Source organism: Watersipora subatra, chromosome 3, assembly GCF_963576615.1.
Source record: "Watersipora subatra chromosome 3, tzWatSuba1.1, whole genome shotgun sequence".
Taxonomy (NCBI): Eukaryota; Metazoa; Bryozoa; class Gymnolaemata; order Cheilostomatida; family Watersiporidae; genus Watersipora; species Watersipora subatra.
Genome location: NC_088710.1, coordinates 61,591,424 through 61,601,885, shown reverse-complemented (window position 1 = coordinate 61,601,885; position 10,462 = coordinate 61,591,424). Strand labels below are relative to the sequence as shown.

The following is a 10,462-nucleotide window of genomic DNA, read 5'->3' as shown; positions in this document are numbered from 1 at the left end:
GCCGAATCGTCGCGGATTATCGGTGGATTAGTGGGGGGGGGTGAATATCTGGGACATCGAGGGCTGGTTGGTTTTCCGGAGTGGATCTCGCGGGATAATATAGTATAAATGAAACATTGAATATATATAAGAAAATGTTCATGTACAATTTTTAAAACGAAGTTTGTATCGAGTTGTTCATCAATCACTCATCGTCATCGGAAATAGTTATGATAGCAGGATCCTTTTTGCATTGTGCCGAACTCTCGTAAAATCTGCTTGCTTCTTCATGTCCCATGACTACTACATCGTAGTATTCGCGAGTATTGTGAGATGTTACTAGCCCCTTGTATATAATGATACCCGGATAATTCTCTTTCAACGAAAGGGCATATCTCGAAGGCAACGTCTTCATAAATTCTGAAATTATCCATCACTGTTATGGATCCACTACTTTTTTAAAGATAATGTATAAATTGATGAAGTATTATTAGTTAGTGTTGATTGTTACTGGAGCTTCTGAGGAGTCAACTTCCAATAGTATGAATATCGACAATATTTCTGAAAGAACTCCCCAATTGAATATGAAACAAAGACAGTGTAGAAGACCAACCAAGTCTAGATTGAACAGAACTACGTCATTACGAAGATCATCAAGAAAAAGTTCGGTAGTAAAGCGGTTATTCGAATCCAAGGAAAATTATATGGAAGGAGATGAGAAAATTACGTCACCTATTGCAACAGTTTTTAAATCCGAGGAAATGCAAGAACCATGGAAATGGATTGATCTAAAAGTTTTGGATATTTCAGCTTCGTTAGAAGTAATACAAGCAAATAAGTCTGAAGAAAATGACAATTGTGAGATTGCGTTGCAATTCTTCGTTGAACGTAAGGGAGAGCGTGTGGCATTATGTTCGATCATCGAACCTCAAAAGTATAACATTCCCTCATCATTTCAATGGTTGACACCAGCTCTCATGATATTGGATCGAAGTGAGATTTACATGAACTCTAAGTCTTCATCAGGATTAAAACTTTTCACGATTGACGGAGCGTGCAATCTGAAGGAATTCAGAGAGAAATTAAACAAAGATTATAAACTCTGTATATCAAGACAGTAATTAGTTAAGGAAATGTTATTATGATTAAATTTTATATAGTTTATTTGATGATATATCATAGGAATTTAAACTTACTATCAATGGATATGTTATTGAATAAAAGTTTTGTATATAAAAATGCTAAAACATAATATAAAAAAAGACTATTGAATATTGAATATCATTCAACCCCAATTTTCTTCTTCTTTCATTGACGAAAGAGAATGAACTGTCTACAATCAAAACATACATTATTTTTAGTGAGATATAGTAAAAGTAAGTCATACAGACAGATTAGATCATTCATTCAAACTAAAAAACAAATATAATGTAATACTTACTTACTGAAGAAGATCCATCTTTTTTTTGAATGGAATCTTCCTGTTGAGATACGGGAGCCTGCAATTGCAATGATTACAGTCAGGATGGTTTACTATAACCTTGTTGAGATAGTAGACTCTACATTCACAATGGACTCCAACTTAAATTGTAAATTTCAATTGCATTAGTCATCGAATCATAGAATGATATGCAAGATGTAATGCAGACAGAATAGGATATGCAATCAGCTAGAGTAGGACATACAGACAATAAGAAAAACAAATATGTTACATCACATAGTCAGACTAGGACACACAGACAGAGGAGGATATTCAGTTAAAACAAAGAAATAAATATAATGTGCTACTTACTGAAGATTCAAATTTATAAACCCTTCTCCGAAAAGGTCTATATTTAGTTCGCTGATACCCAGGATCCTACAATTGCAATGATTATAGTCAGAGTAGAATACGCAGACAAATTAAAACACAGTCAGGTCTTACTTTGAATTTCAATTCCAACACCTTTTGTTTTAAAGTGAAGTTATACAAATATTAATTACTGTTTTCACAGACTGTTACTCATTTTAACATTCCTACATACCAATTGGAGTGAATTTTGTTGAATGTATTTGATCTTTAGTTACATGTTTTATCATTATACAACGATATTAGACGAAATAAATATAATGTAATACTTACTTTTAAAGTCAATGTAACATCGAAGTTACAAAATAATTCTTCTCTTTGTCGCTGCATGACCAATGATTTCTACAATAATTTCCAAATTACTTTGTATAATTTAATTGTTTCATTTAAGCAAACCCTATAATTCGAAATATATTTAATATGTAGTTTATATTCTCAAGTTTCCTTTAATCAAAAATATAATTTAGTAAAATATTATAATGTAATACTTACTTTCTTTTGAAGCTTGATCTTGTTTCGAAAAGCCTTCTGTTTTTCAGGATCTACCTCTCTACCCCAAGGGCAGTAGCCCCATATCTCAACACACGTGTCGATGCATTTTGTCTGAGTTAGGAGTCTATCCACGTTTTTGTCTCGAGCACACATTGTAAACTATTATAAATAAAATGAGATGAAAAACTTATTCTTTCTCGTTGCTTATATAGTAAGTAGAAGCAATGTTATGGTTCATTAAATTTGTGTAATTTATGTTCACGAAATTGTAAAATCAGCTAAACAGTTTTCACGAAATTCACTTTCGCGAAATTCAATTTCGCGAAAGTTGACTATATAATATATATGTGTAATTTCGCGGAATCCAATTTCGCGAAATTCACTTTCGCGAAATTCAATTTCGCGAAAGTTGACTATATAATATATATAATGTGTATTTTCGCGAAATCCAATTTCGCGAAACTCACTTTCGCGAAATCCAAGTTCGTGAAAGTTGACTATGTAATATATATAATATGTAATTTCGCGAAATCCAATTTCGCGAAATTCACTTTCGCGAAATTCGATTTCGCGAAAGTTGAGTATATAATATATATAATGTGTAATTTCGCGAAATCCAATTTCACGAAATTCACTTTCGCGAAATTCAATTTCGCGAAAGTTGACTATATAATATATATATAATGTGTATTTTTGCGAAATCCAATTTTGCGAAATTCACTTTCGCGAACTTCAAGTTCGCGAAAGTTGCCTATATAATATATATACATGTATATAATGTGTAATTTCGAAAAATCCATTTTCGCGAAATTCACTTTCGCGAAATTCAATTTCGCGAAAATTGAGTGAGACAAGTTGGATTAGAAGTAATTTATAGCTTTTGTGAAGATTCCACCTCCTTGAACTTGACTAGTATAAATACAGCCAAGCTTGATGGACTCATCAATGTTGATAATTTTTTTCCTTGTAGTTAATATACATGAAACAGAAGTTGAAGTTATAAAATTATTTCATATATAGAAGATACAGTTTGGAACACTTCATCTAATTAAATCGATATTCTCAGATCTTCGAAATATTTCTATGACTGACTGGATTATATATCTCAAATTTTGGATATCTACATATAATCTTCTCTCAGAAGTTTGGATTATATCTCTCTGAACTTTGAATATAGAGAGGAAATCTATCCGAAAACTACCCATTCAGAAGGAGAGTGGAGCAAATCAGACGGGGTAAGTTGTTTTAGAATTAATTGGTGGAAAGTTTTAATAATTGAATAATAGTAGAGAGAATAGTAAAATGAGTTTTTAAATTTTACATCTGGAATTCTGCCTCACAGCTGTTCAAGTTTTCACAAAGAATTGTATCATTCGTTTCAACTGATAAATATATCTGCTTAGTTTGTTCAACTTTATTTAAGAAGAGTTCAATCCTCAAAAGATATGTCAAAATACATTCATCCCCAAACGAATAAAAATTCAGAAAATGTTTACGACATCAACTAAGGATTCTTCGGAACGATATCATGATGTTGCATCGAATATTATACAAGTTTTCAATCCCCCTTTCAATTTTGACTGATTTTGAAGTGAAGTGAATTTGTTGAAGTGTAGGTTTTGTATCTCACTGTGTATGGAAATCTCAATGAGGAGTAGTGAAGCAGAAAACACATTCATTAAATAATCTGAACTTTCTATTGAGTGTAAGATAAAAAAACTGAATGATGTAGTTAGAATGTAAATTGACTATGCATATATACTTCAGAGAAGATATTTTACAATTTGATTTCATCATTCTAGGATGACGATTCCTCAGTACCCAGATAATTACAATTCACTTATATCACTGAGTATACAAAAAGAGCTTGAACAGAAATCTCCAAAAGATTAACTCAAGTATGTTAATGAAAATCTATCCATCGACGAACGTGAATCTTTAATGATCGATGAATATCATAGAAGAAAGACATTCCTGACAGACTGGACTCACGACGGAAATTTAGTAGCTGAATGTATATATTATTTATTCTGAATACTTGTAGCTGAATGCATACATTATTTATTCTGAATACTTGTGTTCTGAGTACTTGTAGCTGAATGTATATACTATTTATTCTGAGTACTTGTAGCTGAATGTATATATTATTTCTTCGCTTCAAGTATTCAGAAGAAATAAAATATACATTCAGCTACAAGTATTCGGAGTAAATAATATATACATTCAGCTACAAGTACTCAGAATAAATGATGTATGCATTCAGCTACAAGTACTCAGAATAAATAATATATACATTCAGCTACAAGTATTCAGAATAAATTATGTATGCATTCAGCTACAAGTATTCAGAATAAATAATATATACATTCAGCTACAAGTATTCAGAATAAATAATATATGCATTCAGCTACAAGTATTCAGAATAAAAAATGTATGCATTCAGCTACAAGTATTCAGAATAAATAATATATACATTCAGCTACAAGTATTCAGAATAAATAATGTATGCATTCAGCTACAAGTATTCAGAATAAATAATATATACATTCAGCTACAAGTATTCAGAATAAATAATGTATGCATTCAGCTACAAGTATATTTATTCTGAATACTTGTAGCTGAATGCATACATTATTTATTCTGAATACTTGTAGCTGAATGTATATATTATTTATTCTGAGTACTTGTAGCTGAATGTATATACTATTTATTCTGAGTACTTGTAGCTGAATGTATATATTATTTTTTCTGAATACTTGTAGCTGAATGCATACATTATTTATTCTGAATACTTGTAGCTGAATGTATATATTATTTACTCTGAAACTTGTAGCTGAATGTATGTATTATTTATTCTGAATACTTGTAGTTGAATGTATGTATTATTTATTCTGAATACTTGTAGCTGAATGCATATATTATTTATTCTGAATACTTGTAGCTGAATGCATACATTATTTATTCTGAATACTTGTAGCTGAATGTATATATTATTTACTCTGAAACTTGTAGCTGAATGTATGTATTATTTATTCTGAATACTTGTAGTTGAATGTATGTATTATTTATTCTGAATACTTGTAGCTGAATGCATATTATTTATTCTGAATACTTGTAGCTGAATGCATACATTATTTATTCTGAATACTTGTAGCTGAATGTATATATTATTTACTCTGAAACTTGTAGCTGAATGTATGTATTATTTATTCTGAATACTTGTAGTTGAATGTATGTATTATTTATTCTGAATACTTGTAGCTGAATGTATATACTATTTATTCTGAGTACTTGTAGCTGAATGTATATATTATTTTTTCTGAATACTTGTAGCTGAATGCATACATTATTTATTCTGAATACTTGTAGCTGAATGTATATATTATTTACTCTGAAACTTGTAGCTGAATGTATGTATTATTTATTCTGAATACTTGTAGTTGAATGTATGTATTATTTATTCTGAATACTTGTAGCTGAATGTATATATTATTTACTCTGAAACTTGTAGCTGAATGTATGTATTATTTATTCTGAATACTTGTAGCTGAATGTATATACTATTTATTCTGAGTACTTGTAGCTGAATGTATATATTATTTATTCTGAATACTTGTAGCTGAATGCATACATTATTTATTCTGAATACTTGTAGCTGAATGTATATATTATTTACTCTGAAACTTGTAGCTGAATGTATGTATTATTTATTCTGAATACTTGTAGTTGAATGTATGTATTATTTATTCTGAATACTTGTAGCTGAATGCATATATTATTTATTCTGAATACTTGTAGCTGAATGTATGTATTATTTATTCTGAATACTTTTAGCTGAATGTATATATTATTTATTCTGAGTACTTGTAGCTGAATGCATATACTATTTATTCTGAGTACTTGTAGCTGAATGTATATATTATTTACTCTGAAACTTGTAGCTGAATGTATGTATTATTTATTCTGAATACTTGTAGCTGAATGTATATACTATTTATTCTGAGTACTTGTAGCTGAATGTATATATTATTTCTTCTGAATACTTGTAGCTGAATGCATACATTATTTATTCTGAATACTTGTAGCTGAATGTATATATTATTTACTCTGAAACTTGTAGCTGAATGTATGTATTATTTATTCTGAATACTTGTAGTTGAATGTATGTATTATTTATTCTGAATACTTGTAGCTGAATGCATATATTATTTATTCTGAATACTTTTAGCTGAATGTATGTATTATTTATTCTGAATACTTGTAGCTGAATGCATATATTATTTATTCTGAATACTTGTAGCTGAATGTATGTATTATTTATTCTGAATACTTTTAGCTGAATGTATATATTATTTATTCTGAGTACTTGTAGCTGAATGCATATACTATTTATTCTGAGTACTTGTAGCTGAATGTATATATTATTTACTCTGAAACTTGTAGCTGAATGTATGTATTATTTATTCTGAATACTTGTAGCTGAATGTATATACTATTTATTCTGAGTACTTGTAGCTGAATGTATATATTATTTCTTCTGAATACTTGTAGCTGAATGCATACATTATTTATTCTGAATACTTGTAGCTGAATGTATATATTATTTACTCTGAAACTTGTAGCTGAATGTATGTATTATTTATTCTGAATACTTGTAGTTGAATGTATGTATTATTTATTCTGAATACTTGTAGCTGAATGCATATATTATTTATTCTGAGTACTTGTAGCTGAATGTATACTTATACAGAGTATTGAAGAATAGTGGCGTATCCAACAGAATCAATGAAGCGAAAATAGTAAACAGATTTTCGCGAAATTGAATTTCGCGAAAGTGAATTTCGCGAAATTACACATTATATATATATTATATAGTCAACTTTCGCGAAATTGAATTTCGCGAAAGTGAATTTCGCGAAATTACACATTATATATATTATATAGTCAACTTTCGCGAAATTGAATTTCGCGAAAGTGAATTTCGCGAAATTGGATTTCGCAAAATTACACATTATATATATTATATAGTCAACTTTCGCGAAATTGAATTTCGCGAAAGTGAATTTCGCGAAATTGGATTTCGCGAAATTACACATTATATATATTATATAGTCAACTTTCGCTAAATTGAATTTCGCGAAAGTGAATTTCGCGAAATTCAATTTCGCGAAATTACACATTATATATATTATATAGTCAACTTTCGCGAAATTGGAATTCGCGAAAGTGAATTTCGCGAAATTACACATTATATATTATATAGTCAACTTTCGCGAAATTGAATTTCGCAAAAATTACACATTATATATATATTATATAGTCAACTTTCGCGAAATTGAATTTCGCGAAAGTGAATTTTGCGAAATTGAATTTCGCGAAATCTGTTTATATATATCATTAGGTCACAAAATTAATGAACCACGTCAACACTTCTACTTGTTATAAAACCTTCGATCGAATATGCCTTTTCAATTCAGTTCATAACTTCACAATGAGTACCAGAGACAACAGAAAAAGGATATTTCAAGAACGATTACAATGTGCAGATAAATGTGTGAAGCGATGGGGTTACTGCTCTCATGGAATGGAAATAAGCGACCGGAATCAAAAAGCTTGTCGATTTCTCTTACGTGAAAAGTTCTATCAAGATCTCAACGAAAGATTACGGTTTACAGTAAGTACTACAAATTCAATCTAGATGTTATGTAGGAATGTTACAATGTATCTTCTCTTCTGAGTAGTAACTATGTGTTCTAGGCTGATTGTATTCATTGTAATTGCAAACTCCAATATCTTAGCAAAGTGTATGTTATATCCCTACTCAGATTAAAACAGATGAATTTGGTTCTTCTGAGTTAATTGAATGAGATGGTTTGAATGTATATTGTAGTCTGACTGTAATCGATGCTATTGTAGATTCCCATATCTCACCAGCAAAATGAATATATCCCTAAACATAGTCAGAAAAGGATGGAAGAATTTGCTTCTTCAGTAAGTATTACATGTATTTATTTCCTTAGTTCAACTGAATGAACTAATTTGTCTGAATGTTTTAGTTTTACTATAAGTCCTATTTTGTCATAGTCTGTCTGTATGTCCTATTGGGATATTCTTTCAGAAAATACAACTTTTCGAGACTCGTCATCTCAAGGAGTTCAAAGCACCATCTATTTTCTACTATCACAATGTTGGAACAAGTGAATACAAAGATGCTGAAGGCAAGGTGAATGTGATACCAACTGTAGCATTTTCAACCAAAGTTGATGGAGAGGAAGTTCAAGGAACTTTAACGATGCCTTCGAGATATGCCCTTTCGTTGAAGGAAAATTATCCGGGTATCATTATATACAAGGGACTAGTAACATCTCACAATACTCGCGAATACTACGATGTAGTAGTCATGGGACATAAAGAAGCAAGCAGATTTTACGAGAGTTCGGCACAATGCAAAAAGGATTCTGCTATCATAGATATTTCCGATGACGATGAGTGATTGATAAACATCTCGATACAAACTTCGTTTTAAAGATTGTACATGAAAATTTTCTTATATATATATTCAATGTTTCATTTATACTATATTATCTTTATTGTGACCTATCTACTTGAACATTTTCATATATTTCAAGTTAAACATAAACTATTTTATTTTTATTGAAACAAAATGATGATGGAAATAATGAATAATACATATAAATATATCTTTTAAAGTGAATAATTTTGTAATAAAACTGATCTTTCATTCAACATATTAATTTCTCCAACAAATTTCAATCTTACATATATACAAAAAAAAAACTGAAAATAATTTCCTTAAAATTCTTAACCATTCAAGAGCTTCAACATTACAAAAACATCAAATCTTCAAAAAATAACTTTGTACATAAACACTTTCTCATATATATTCAATGTTTCAAATATATAACAATCTCCGGAAAATCAACCCCTCGGTGTCCCAGATATTAACCCCCTCACTCATCCGGTAATCTCTCGCTCTCCTCGATAATCCGCGAGATCCACTCCGGAAAACCAACCAGCCCTCGATGTCCCAGATATTCACCCCCCCACTAATCCACCGATAATCCGCGACGATTCGGCCGACTAATCCGCAACGATTCCCCCGACTAATCCCGCGATAATCCACGTTTAATCGGATGACTCATCCCCCACTAATCGGATGACTCATCCACAGATAATCCGCCGATTACGCCGGGAGCGGATCCATACTCCCTCGAATTCAACCCCCTACTCTACACCACAATTTCCCCCCAAACCCCAACATCTCATTCAACTCCACGCAATTCAATCTACACCCCTAGCCAATTTAATTCGCAACCCCCTTTTTCTATCCCCCGCTGGATCCGTCACTTTTTTGTGTAGATCTGCTCTCTACATACTACTACCGAGAATAGAACCATTAAGTTGTGCGCATTTCACGAAGGAATAACGTGCACATTTCACCAGTCTATAGCATTGGCAAATTGCCGAAAGTTTCTGTAATTAACGCAGAAGTACTGAAATCATTTCTTTTTTGCCGATTTCCAAGTAACTGACATTTTGGAATCTTTTGAGTACTTTGGTATTCTAACTGATGTCCAAAGCAGTGAAAGTAAAGGAAATAATATTTTGCATTCTTCTAACATTTGTTTGTCATGACCAAACACTTTTTTAAATAGATTTTCTAAAAATCTATATCAATATCACAACTTCTTGATATTGTTAGCTATGACGTTTTGAAATGTAAACAAAATTGTGCATTGGTTTTCTATTATTACTATATTAATAATATTGATTATTCTAATAATATCAGTGCATTTTACTTCTAATATTGGCCAATATTGCATTTCTCATATTGCAGGGGAGAGATATAATCCACCACAACATATAATCTTTTCCTTTCATTATTGCTGTTTGTTGTACACAATAACACCCACACCCAGTGCATTACAGCTACCATTGCAGTTATCCTATTGCACTGCAGTGCCATTTGACTGCTAATACTGTATTTCTCAACCATCAGTACCCTTTCTTTTTTCCAATATCACTTTGGTCGTGGGCTGTATGACAGGGGAATTTTGAGTTGTAGTTTAATAAAGCCATACTCATCACATAGACTTCTGTACACAACACCTGCATCATGAT

General features: G+C 30.9%; 1 long non-coding RNA gene across 1 annotated transcript; it reads right to left on the bottom strand.

The window, feature by feature from the left end:
- Positions 1 to 1,448: 1,448 nt before the first annotated feature.
- On the bottom strand, positions 1,449 to 2,403 carry LOC137392016 (uncharacterized). Its single transcript, XR_010978201.1, has 4 exons — positions 2,321 to 2,403; positions 2,102 to 2,170; positions 1,772 to 1,837; positions 1,449 to 1,478 (listed from the first exon to the last, which is right to left on the bottom strand). It is a non-coding gene; the product is annotated as an uncharacterized lncRNA (long non-coding RNA).
- Positions 2,404 to 10,462: the final 8,059 nt, after the last annotated feature.